The following is a 12,491-nucleotide window of genomic DNA, read 5'->3' as shown; positions in this document are numbered from 1 at the left end:
ATCGTTTATTTAGAGATAGAATGTAGCTTAGAGGTCCTTTTTTCTGGGAAGAAAATAGGTTAAAGTAATTAAGTGATTTGTGCAAAATCAAAAAAAAAAATTGGCAGTACCAAGATCTGAATTCATCTTGTAATTTCCAGTCCATAGATAGACTAGCTGTTCATTCAAAGGAAGATAATTTAACCATAGTGACTATGAAGAGCACCAATTATATATAGCAGTTTTTCATCTACATTGAAGGAAATAATTTTCCCTACTTGAGTTAAGAGTTCCCTATACTAATGAAATCATTAATCTGTAGCAAATAAATGGGATAAATTTTTAACTGTGAACTTTGGAGGATTTTGTCACGTGTTATTACCAGCTGATAATCACTAGGTGCATACTGCTCTCCCTTTTACTCCATTCTTCCCTGTTACTAGATTTGCTTCAGTTTCTGAACAGTAAATAATAAATGTATTTCTTTGGTTACTAAGATATTACCACCCTAAAACTTGTTCTTTAAGCTTAAAAAATTTATAAAATATTTTAAAATAATACATTCCATAATTCCTTGATTTCTTAGAATATATTGGTTTTCTTGATGCCTCAGAGTGTTAATTGTGAACATCAGTTATTAAATAAATAAAATGTTCCTATTCTCAGGAGTTCTTGAGATGCATAGGCTGCTTGTCTCTACCTAGTACAGCTTTTATCATATGCTATTATATTTTTCCCTTTTAATAAAATAATTTTTTTGTTAGTTTTGTTTTCATAGTTCTCACAACTATTAATTTATCTGTTTTAAAACTTCTAACTTTAAAATGTTTTAACCTAAGGTATTTAAACTTGCCCCAGAAAATTAAAATCATTAAATGTTATTTTATAAATAATTTTAGTTGGGGCAACTAAGTGGTATAGTGGATAGAGTACTAATAACCCTGAAGTCAAGATGACCTGAGTTGAAATCTGGCCTCAGACACTTAGCACTTCCTAGCTGTGTGACCCTGGGCAAGTCACTTAATCCTAATTGCCTTAGCTAAATAAATAATTTTAGTCAGAATCTGGAAGTGACTATATTCTTTATTTGAAGTAAAGTATATGGGCTTTTACAGCAGCTGCTGTTTGGGGTTCTTTGTATTTAAAATTTGAAATGGTGGTCTAAATGAGGTGTCAAACATGCACCAGCACTCCCAAGTGCTACCAAAACCAGATTATAATTTAGAAATGTATTTTAAAATAAATAAAAATATAATGAAACATAGGATTTTACATTTTAAAATTTAACATGCAAGCTATGGGAGTCCTTTTGTATGGATTGGAGGTTTCATGTCAAATTATTTGAGTTTGATAGCACCAATCTAGATAATTGTTAATAAAAATTCAGAATTATAACTGACAAGGACTTAGAAATAATCTAATCCAATTCCCTTAATTTGGGGACACTTAGGCTTAATTAGGGCAAATGATTTGCTGAAGGTCAAAGGTAACTAGAAGCTAATAGTAATGGATAGGACTAATGCTACAATAGCACAGTGCTTTAGACTGCCAGATCAGCAGATATTAACTAAGAAAGATTGGAGTAAATTGACTTATTTGAATGAGAGGAGTTCTATTTAGAATCCTTGATGTAAGGAATATAAATATACAGGTTGTTAGCTTCCAGAATATTCAGAGCCATGTATATTAGGGTTTTCTGGAATTAATGAAAATGTGGAAAAGAAAGGTTATATTGGCTCACTTTAGCTATTGGTTCCAGGAAAACACATAACTGTAAAATCTTATCATAATAGTTGTCATAATATAGGCAAGAAGAAAAAAATTTTTACTTAAGTATAATTATTTTATGCCTACTATAATCAAAGAAGAGATGAGAATAAGACCATTAATCTTTAGCAGCAATTTCAAATGAATCCTTTGGACAACTGGAAAGCCTGAAATACTCTTTAATGATCTTTTAATAGCTTAAACGATGAAATTGATCCTTTAAAACTTAACACTTTTTCTTTCAAATTGTTATTTTGTTAGAAATTATTGCTCTTTCAGAAATTAGTGTCTGGGATGATTATTCTTATAGTAGGCTCATGTAATTTTTGGAAATGGGATCCTAAAAGGAAAAAATACATATGTATGTGTGTATACATATACACACAACACTTTCTTTCCAAATTTGACCCAGACTTAATAAGCAGAAACTTGGTAGATGTATGATCATTCTCATAGATAATAAAGTTTAGATGCTATATGCTTGTTATTTCTTTTGTTAGAGATTAACCATGACTAATAACGTTAAATGGTTAAATGCATTAATTTTTGTCTTATGGGACAATGTTTGAATAAGTGCTAAATGCCCAGATGTTTGAAATATAATTTAAACTTATGTTGGACCATTTATTTTGAAAGGAAGTGTTTTATTGGACCATTTTCATTCACTTTAGGTAACTACTATTAGAGATCATCCAAAACAACACATTAAAAATACAAAATTACTTATACTTTTGAATCTAGCTTTAGAATAGAATATATTTTTTCTTTTCATTATGTCAGAATTAGTTTTCATTTCCTTAGCATGCTATAACCAAATAATTTGTGTAGCAAAAATGACAACTCATGAACATGTGTGAAAAGATGTAGGAGAAAGCTGATTTAGGGTTAAAATTTATTTATGTAGATGTTCTCTAAAGGACCCAAGAAACATGAACCTTATGAGAATATTATAGTTACAAAGCAGCACTTAGGGAATTGTAAGAAGAAAATAGTATACAATTTATGTTATAATGAAAACATCACTGAAATGCAATTTTATCATTTATAGGCAATGTAACTAATGTAATGGGATTACATTAGTGCCAAAATCTTAACAGAACAAATCTTACTCTATATTGAGTTGTTGATTTAAATAATGTTAGAGGAAAACATAATAATTATGTTGGTGATACTAAAACAGAGATTTAACTGAGTACCTAAACTTGCAATATCCTGGTAAATGTTTAACAATGGACTTTTTGAAAAAAAGAAATGCACTCAATGCCATCCTTTTTAATTTCCATGAACATTTTTTCCTTACATTCTTTTAAAAAAATTATTATTATAGCTTTTTATTTACAAGTTATATGCATGGGTAATTTTACAGCATTGACAATTGCCAAACCTTTTGTTCCAATTTTTCCCCTCCTTCCCTCCACCCCCTCTCCCAGATGGCAGGTTGACCAATTCATGTTAAATATGTTAAAGTATAAATTAAATACAATATAAGTATACATGTCCAAACAGTTATTTTGCTGTACAGAAAGAATTGGTCTTTGAAATAGTGAACAATTAATCTGTGAAGGAAATCAAAAATGCAGGCGGACAAAAATAGAAGGATTGAGAATTCTATGTAGTTCTTCCTTACATTCTTAAGCCAGATAATGAAATAAATCAAGCCCTATTGTTAATTTCCAAGGTGGAAATGCTCACTCTGAAAATTTAAGTTTCCAGCTATGTCCAGTATAACTGCTACCTAAACTAAAGAATAGCCTAGAATATGAAGACAAGCCTGGCAGTTACCAAATCTTGTCTATTTTACAACTATATCTAAAATAAAACTGGAATGTGTAACAACATATCTATTATTTTAAAAGTTTGTTTTTTCTTGAAAAACCCTTTCAAATAAATATTGCAAAATAATTCACTTACAGATTTCCACATTCATCTTAGATAAATTATTTTTTAAAAACTTAATAGCTTTTTTGAATAAATTTGAATTTAGGGTTAGGGTTTGTATCCATTTATAAACTAATGGACTAAAATGAGTGAGACTAAATGGAATAAAGCAAATTCTTTTTCTGTTGTCATATTTTAAATGCTTTCTGAATTTGAAGTAACTATTGGAATTTTCCAGGTATCATATTTGTCAATCTGCTTTCCTGTTCTGTCTTCAAAGATGGACATTGCTGTCTCTTTGCCAAGGCTTTCTCATTCTCTCAAATACTATATCCATCACATAATATGAATTAGAAGGAACCTGAAAGACTGTCTAGTCTAGCACTTAACAGAAATATCCTGATATTCCCATAAGATTTTTAGAATTGCTCTTCTTCACAATGCCTGGTTTGACCTTCCAAATAGTCCTAGAAGCTGATTATTCTAATTTTCCCCATTTCACATAAAAGGCACAAAAAGGTTGCAGCTTGTCCGTTGGGCAGTAAGAGGGAAGGGGAAAAGTAAAGGACATAAGTATATTGTGTCTACTTAGCGACTTAGCGCCAGGCAGCATTAATTAGGTTTTACAGATGTCTCATTTGATCCCTATAGCACCCCTGGGAGGTGGTGGTTCCCATTTTACATTTTGATGAATAGCCAACAAAGGTTAAATTACTTCTGTGATTATACTTTGTAGCTGTATAACTTGACCAGGTCTGGTGCTCTCAGCTGTACCACCAGTTGCCTTTAAATGTCAAGTGTCTGATTTGAACTTAGGTCCAAAACACCAGTTCCAATACTAGCTACTGATCCCTAACATGAATATTTATGCCTTTGTTAGTCTTCCCAAAATAGTTTATTTTACTTTAGGGTTATTGAGTATGTTTATACTTTACACTGGGAATGGGCTATTACTGTATAGAGAATGAGTACAAGAAGACCATTTAGAGCAATATCTTTGGGGTCAGAGTGAGCTGAGGAGTGAAAGACAAATTAGGATAGGTGTAAAGAGAAGCAGTCATGTAAGGTGTATCTTCAGGATGGTAAATGACTGGATATGGAGTAGAGTTGGGGGAGTAAGACAAATAGAAAATAACAGGTTGTGAACCAGCATGACTGGAATACTAAAATTGAAATAGTTCGGAGAAGATAGATACCTATGAAGATGTCTAGCAGGTAGAAATGCAGGATGGGAATAGAAATAGATTGGATATGGAGATAGATATCTAGGAGAGGCTGAAGGGTCCAAGTGAAGTGGAGCTGACTTTGGAATGACCACTTCATCCTATGCAGAGAGGACCTCAGAAGAGTGGAGAGAAAGGGTTTTCGAGTGGGAAATCACAAGGAGAGTTTGAGATAGATGGCCTTAACTTTTTTTCATCTGAGAAAGGATTATATGTTGAGAGGGAGCAGAAAGGTGAGGGTATAGGTAAATTGAAGTTTTGTTCAGCAGCCAAATGGGGAAATTGTAACACACATTTAATCAGAAGAATGAAAAGGTGGAGGTATAGCAGTGAAAATCCAGTTGAGATGAACATACAAATGGAGTGGTATGTGGATGTAATGTTGTAATATAGAATTGGGGTTTGGGAAGAGTAGATTTAGGATACTGGGAGATAAGATTCAAAAATCAAAGACAGTATAGAATTGCATTGGTTAAAAGCTCAAGATTTTTAAAATTCTAATGTTTGGGAGGAAGGTGAGACCAAATCAGGTGTTGTACTTGGAAGAATAGTATGACTGAAAATTTTGATGAGATTAGTAAATAGTTTAGAACATATTAAGGTTCAGGGAGAGCTAGAAGATTTTGATCAACTAAAAAATTTCATTAATTTGAGTAAATAATTTAATAATAGAGTAAGTAATTTCATTATTTGAGTACAATATCCCAATATGTAATTGAGGGAGAATGATGTTGCAGATCATGGAAATTAAGGAGCGGGATGAATCAGGTAGCAAAAATATTTGAGGATACTTCAGCATATATGTTGAAGTCTTGAGTAGAAGGATATTTTAGGATTGAGAGAAACACTTAGCCAGGTATTAAACAATGTTTACTTCAGAAAGGAGGCAGACATGGGTATCAGTAAATAATAGCCACTATGCATGGATAGGATGTTCTAACTGGATAGGATGAACCTCAAGAGAGATTGCTAAAAGTTTCAGATGAAAAATTTTGGAAGTCAATCAGTGGACATATATTGCTTACCATGTGCCAGGCACTGTGCTGGGAATATAAAGCCAAGAAAATTTTTCCGGTAGAAAATATTAGCCAGGTGCTAAACTCATTGAGATAGGAATGTCCTGGAGGTTGTTGGATATAGCTACCAGAATCTTGATTGGGTTTTAAATTTTAGAGCCATCTGCATAGAGGTAATAAAGCAATGGTAAGAAGATGAGATCACTAAAAAAAAGTGTGATGGATGAAGAGAAAAGGATTTAGGACTATATTCTCCTTCCATTGTCTTCTAGAATATCATTCACTATTACATAATCATAAACATCATCTGGATTTATCCTCTTTCATGCTTTTGACATTTTTTGTTTCTCACTGTCACTTTACCTGTTTTCCCTCTCCCCCTTACAAAATTTTTTTAATATTTTATTTTCCCAAATACATGCAAATTAACATTTTTGTAACACTTTGTGTTCCAATTTTCCCCCATCTTCTCCCCTTCCTAAGACAAGTAATCTGATATTGAATATGTGCAATTCTTTTTAACATTTCCATATTTATCATGTGATACTAGAAAAATGAGACCAAAAACCATGAGAAAAAAAAAAAGTGAGGTTGAAAATGCTATATTTCAATCCACATTTAATTTCCATAGTTCTATCTCTAGATACGATTGGCATTTTCATCCCAACAATATTGGAATTGGCCTTGAATCATGGCATTGTTGAGAAGAGCCACGTCCATCATAGTTGATCATCATGTAATCTTGTTACTGTGTACAATGTTTTCTTAGTTCTGCTCACTTCATTCAGCATCAATTAATGAATGTCTTTTCAGACTTCTGAAATCAGCCTGTTCATCTGTTTTCTTATGGAACAGTAATCTATTACATTCATATACTTTCTTAACTTATTCGGCCATTCCCCAACTCATGGACATTCACTCAGTTTCCAGGTCTTTGCCATTACAAAAAGGGCTGCCACAAACATTTTTGCATATGTTGGTACTTTTCCCTCTTTTATGATCTTTGGGATACAAACCCAATAGTGACACTTTTGGATCTAAGAATATGCACAGTTTTATAACCACTGGGGCAGAGTTCCAAATTGCTCTCCAGAATGGTTGGATCATTTCACTCCACCAACAAGCATTAGTGTTCCAGTTTTCCAACATATCCTCCAATATTTATCATCTTGTCAGCCAGCCAATCTGAGTAGTGTTCAGAATTCTCTTAATTTTCATTTCTCTAATCAATAGTGATTTAGAACATTTTTTCATATGACTAGAAATGGCTTTAATTTCTTCATCTGAAAATTCTTTTTGATTATCAGTGGGGATTGACTTGTAGTCTATCAATTTGACTCAGTTCTCTATGTTTTAGAAATGAAGCCTTTATCAGAAAGACTGGTTATAAAAAAATGTTTCCCAGCTTTCTGCTTTCCTTCTAATCTTGACTTCATTGGCTTTATCAAAATTGTCCATTTTGGATTTCATAATGTTTTTTTTCTTATTTGGTCATAAATTCCCTCCTTCCTTCACAGATCTGAAAGGTAGACTATCTCTTGTTCTCCTAATTTGTTTATAATATCACCCTTTATGTTTAAATCATGAACCCATTTCAACCTTATATTAGTACTGAGTGTGAGATGTTGTTCTATGTCTAGTTTCTGTCATACTGTTTTCCAGTTTTCTCAGAAATTTTGGTCAAATAGGGAGTTCTTATGCCAGAAGCTGGAGTCTTGGGGTTTACCAAGCAGGAGAATGCTACAGTCATTGACTATTGTGTCTTCTGTACCTAACCTATTACATTAATCTGCCACTCTTTTTCTTAGCCAATACCAAATAGTTTTGATGACTGCCACTTTATAATACAGTTTTAGGTCTGGTATGGCTAGGCCACTGCCCTTTGCATTTTTTTTTTCTTTAATTCCCTTGATATTTTTGATCGTTTATTTTTCCAGATGAATTTTGATTTTTTATTCTAGTTCTATAATATATATATGTATGTAAATACATGTATATATATATATTTAGTTTTGGTTACAGTGTGTTATCGTGGTGATAAAAAATTGCTATAATCTCTTTGCTAATATTTTATTTAAAGTTTTTTACATAAATATTCAGTAAGGAGATTGGTCTGTAAGTTTCTCTGTTTTGATTCTTCCTGGTTTAAGTATCAGCACCATATTTGTATCATAAAAGGAATTTGGCAGGACTCTATATTTGTTTTTCCCAAATACTTTGTATACTATTGGAATTAATAATTTAAAAAAATATTTGGTAGAATTCACTTGTAAATCCATCAGGCTCTGTGGATTTTTTCTAAGGGAGTTCATTGATGACTTGTTCAATTTCCTTTTCTAAAATGGGATTGTTTAAGTATTTTATTTCCTCTTCTGTTAATCTGAGCCTACTCTTAGCTTTATTAGTTCAATAGTTTTGTTTCAATTTTATTAATCTTTCTTTTGACTTTCAGGGTTTCCAATTTTTAATTTTTTTTTACAATATTTTTATAATTTTTTGTATTTAATTGGGGGGGGGGGTAATTTGTGGGGATTTTTAAAAAAGCTTTTTTAGTTGCATACCCAATTCAGTAATCTCCTCTTTTGGTACTTTATTCATGTAAGCATTTAATAGCGATTTAAATTTCTTCTAAGACCTTCTTTGCCTGTATCCCATGGTTTTGATATGTTGTCTCATTATTTTTATTCTCTTGGATGAAGTTATTGTTTCTATGATTTGTTGTTTGACCCACTCATTCTTTTTTTTTCCTTTTTTAAAAATGTTTTTCATAGCTTTTTATTTTTCAAAATATATGCAGATAGATTTCAACATTCACTCTTGCAAAAACTTATGTTCCAAAATTTTCTCCCTCTCTTCCTCCCCTAGACAGCGAACAATCAAATATATATTAAACATGTGCATTTCTTCCATACATATTTCCAAATTCATCATGCTACACAAGAAAAACCAGATCAAAAAAGAAAAAAAAATGAGAAAAAAAAAGCAAGCAAATAACAAAAAAAAGGTGAAAACACTATGTTGTGATCCACATTCAGTGCCCATAGTCCTTTTTCTGGATGCAGATGGCTCTTTCCATCACAAGTCTATTGGAATTGGCCTGAATCACCTGAATTGTTGAAACGAGCCAAGTCCATCAGAATTAATCATCGTATAATCTTGTTGATCTTGTTCTTGCTGTGTACAATGTTCTCTTGGTTCTAGTCACTTCACTTAGCATCAGTTCATATAAGTCTCTCCAGGCCTTTTTGAAATCATTCTGCTGATTGTTTCTTATAAAACAAACAATAATATTCCATTATATTCATATGCTATATTATTAGTCAACCATTCCCCAACTGATGGTCATCTATTCACTTTCCAATTCTTTGCCACTACAGAAAGGGCTGCTACAAACATTGTTGCATAGTCCTTTCCCCTTTTTTTATGCTCTCTTTGGGATACAAACCCAGTAGAGACACTGATGGAACAAAGAGTATGCTGTTTTATAGCCCTTTGGACATAGTTCCAAATTACTCTCCAGAATGGTTGACCATTTCACAACTCCATTAACAATGTATTAGTGTCCCAGTTTTCCCACATCCCCTCCAACATTTATCAATATCTTTTCCTATCAGACCTACCCATTCTTTAGAATTAGACTGCTTAATTTCCAATTAGTTTTTAGTTGATCTTTCCATGTTCCTTTATTGCATGTAATTTTTATTGCATCATGATCTGAAAAGGATGCATTTTATATTTCTGCCTTCCTGCATTTCACCGTGATGTTTTTATGACATAATGCATGATCAATTTTTGTGTGAGTGCCATGTACTCCTAAGATTCCTTTCTATTCCCATTCAGTTTTCTCCAGGGGTCTCTCATAAGTAAGTTTCCTAAGATTCTATTTACTTCCTAAACTTCTTTCTTGATTATTTTGTGGTTAGATTTATACAGATCTGAGAAGAGGAAGTTGAAGTCCCCCACTAGTATAATTTTGCTATCTTATTTCTTCCTGTAATTCACTTAACTTCTTTAAGATTTTGGATGCTGTATCACTCAGTGTATATATGTTTAGTATTGATATTATTTTATTATCTATGGTACCTTTTAATAAGATGTAGTTTCTTTCCTTCTCTCTTAATTAGATCTATTTTTGCTTTTCTTTTGAGATCAGAAATGTTACCCCTGTTTTGTTTTTTTTTTTTTTTACTTCAGCTAAAGGACATTATATTCTGCTCCAGTCTTTTACCTTTATTCTCTGTGTATCTCTTTTCTTTAAATGTGTTTCTTTAAACAACATATTGTAGGATCCTGGTTTTTAATCCACTTTGCTATATGCTTCTGTTTTATTGTGAGAGTTCATACCATTCACATTCGCTATATATTTTCCTCCATCTTATTTTCTCCTGTTTATACTTTTTTTCTTTTTCCACTCTGTCCTTCCTCATAAGCATTTTGTTTCTAATCACCTTCTCCCTCAATCTATCTTTCCTTCTCTATCATTCTTCCTCCCTTCTCTTACCCCTTTCTTCTATTTAGCCTCTCCCTTTTCTTTCTCATTTCATCTCTTTTCCTATAAGATAAATTTCTATATAAAAATGAGTGTGTATGTTACTTCGCCTCTTTGTGTCAGATCTGATAAGATTAGGTTTCAGACAATTCTCATCCCCCTCTCCCTTCTTTCTTTCTCCGTAGGTCTTTGCCTCTTCCTGTGATCTAATTTAGTCCATTTTACTTCCCCTTTCCTCCTCTTCCAGTACAATCCTTTTTCTACCTCTTACTGTCTCTTTTTCCCTTATATTAGCATATCAAAATCAACTTATACCCATACCCTTTGTCTATGTATACCCTTTCTAATTTCCCTAAGAGTATTATCATCTTTGTCTATGTATACCCCTTCTAACTTCTCTAAGAGTTATTATCATCTTCCCATGTAGGAATATTAATCCTACATGGGAAGTTTAACCTTTAAATAATGTTTGTTTTCAGAAAGGCCTGGAGAGACTTACATGAACATGAAGCAAGTAGAACTAAGAGAACATTGTACATGGCAACAACAAGATTATATGATGATCAACTCTGATCGACGTGGCTCTTTTCAACAATCAGGACAATTTCAATAGACTTGTGATGGAAAGAACCATCTGCACATAGAAAGAGTATTATGGGGACTGAATGTAGATCACAACATAGTATTTTCACCTGTGATATGTTGTTGTTTGCTTGCTTTTTGTTTTCTTTCTCATTTTTTCCCCTTTTTGATCTCATTTTTCTTGTGCAACATAATTGTGGAAATATATATATAAGAATTGTACATGTCTAACATCTATGGGATTACTTGCTGTCTAGTGGAGGGGTGAGAAATGGGGAGGGAGAAAAATTTGAAACACAAGGTTTTGCAAAGATTAATGCTGAAAATTATCTTTGCATGTATTTTGAAAATAATAAAAATATTTAAAAATAATTTTTTCATATTTACCTTTTTGTCCTCTTGAGGCTTGTATTTTAAGATTAAATTTTGTTTAGTTCTGGTCTTTTCATCAGAAACAATTGAAAGTCCTCTGCTTTAAGGAAGATCCTTTACTTCCTCTGAAAGATTATGTTCAATCTTGCTGAATAGTTCATTCTTAGTTGTAGTCCTTTAGTATATCATATTCTACTCTGGATCATACTAATTTGTGTATCTATGATATAGTTGCCACACCTAGCATAAAGTTAGCAAGACTTAAAATGCTTTTTTAATTGAAGCATCTTTAGGAATGTGTCTCCCACCATGGTACTTAATATCTACTACCACAGTGCATCTTAACATTTATATTAGAAAATCTTTTGAGATTTATCTACCTAAAAACTTCTAAAAGTGAATCCACTACCACTAATCTAGGCAACTAATTCAAAGTGTTAAGTAATAATGTTATCCTCACTCCCCAAAATAACAACAAAAAAAAACCTATGGTCTTGTTACTCTTTTGCAGGCACCTCAACTAACTTGTAGATAAGACACAAGTTAACAATTCAAGGCAGTTATTCTCAGAGATAAAATGAGCTGTCTTTGAGGAAGAGAGAAAAGCATAAATAACTAAAATTTTGAATTTGGGAATGACATGCTATATTCATGCAACAAAAAATGGACTCAGCCAATATGGTAGCCACCATGTTTTTTGGTTAAGTAGTGTGAGATGGAGATGGAGACTACAAATAGCCTTGTAGTCAAAAAGTCCTGGGTTGAAATTTTGCCTTAATTCTCTTTTGGCTGTGTGACTTTGGATAAATCATTGTATTCCCTCTCAGGTTCAGTTTCTTCATCTGTAAAATGAGGAAGATGAAACCTATAGCACCTATCTCATTGGAGTCAAATAAAATGCCTGTAAAGCATTTTATGAGCCCCAAAGTATAAGTGTCTTTGCTGATGTTTTTACTGTGGATTCAAATTCAAATGTTTCAAGTTTAAGGGCTATAACATGTTCTCAAAAAGTAATCTTTTTTTTAAAGAAAAAGATAAACTTGGAATAGTTTTTCTAAGGAATTATGAAGAAGTCATTGTGGGTACATTTAACAGATCTCTGTACCTAAATGTGTATTGCGCTGTGCTAGATACTTATAAGAAATACAAAGAATAGATGTAATCCCCATCTTCATACTGTTTATC

The sequence above is a fragment of the Antechinus flavipes genome, chromosome 4, assembly GCF_016432865.1.
Source record: "Antechinus flavipes isolate AdamAnt ecotype Samford, QLD, Australia chromosome 4, AdamAnt_v2, whole genome shotgun sequence".
Classification (NCBI taxonomy): Eukaryota; Metazoa; Chordata; class Mammalia; order Dasyuromorphia; family Dasyuridae; genus Antechinus; species Antechinus flavipes.
Note: the sequence above shows the minus strand (reverse complement) of the source record.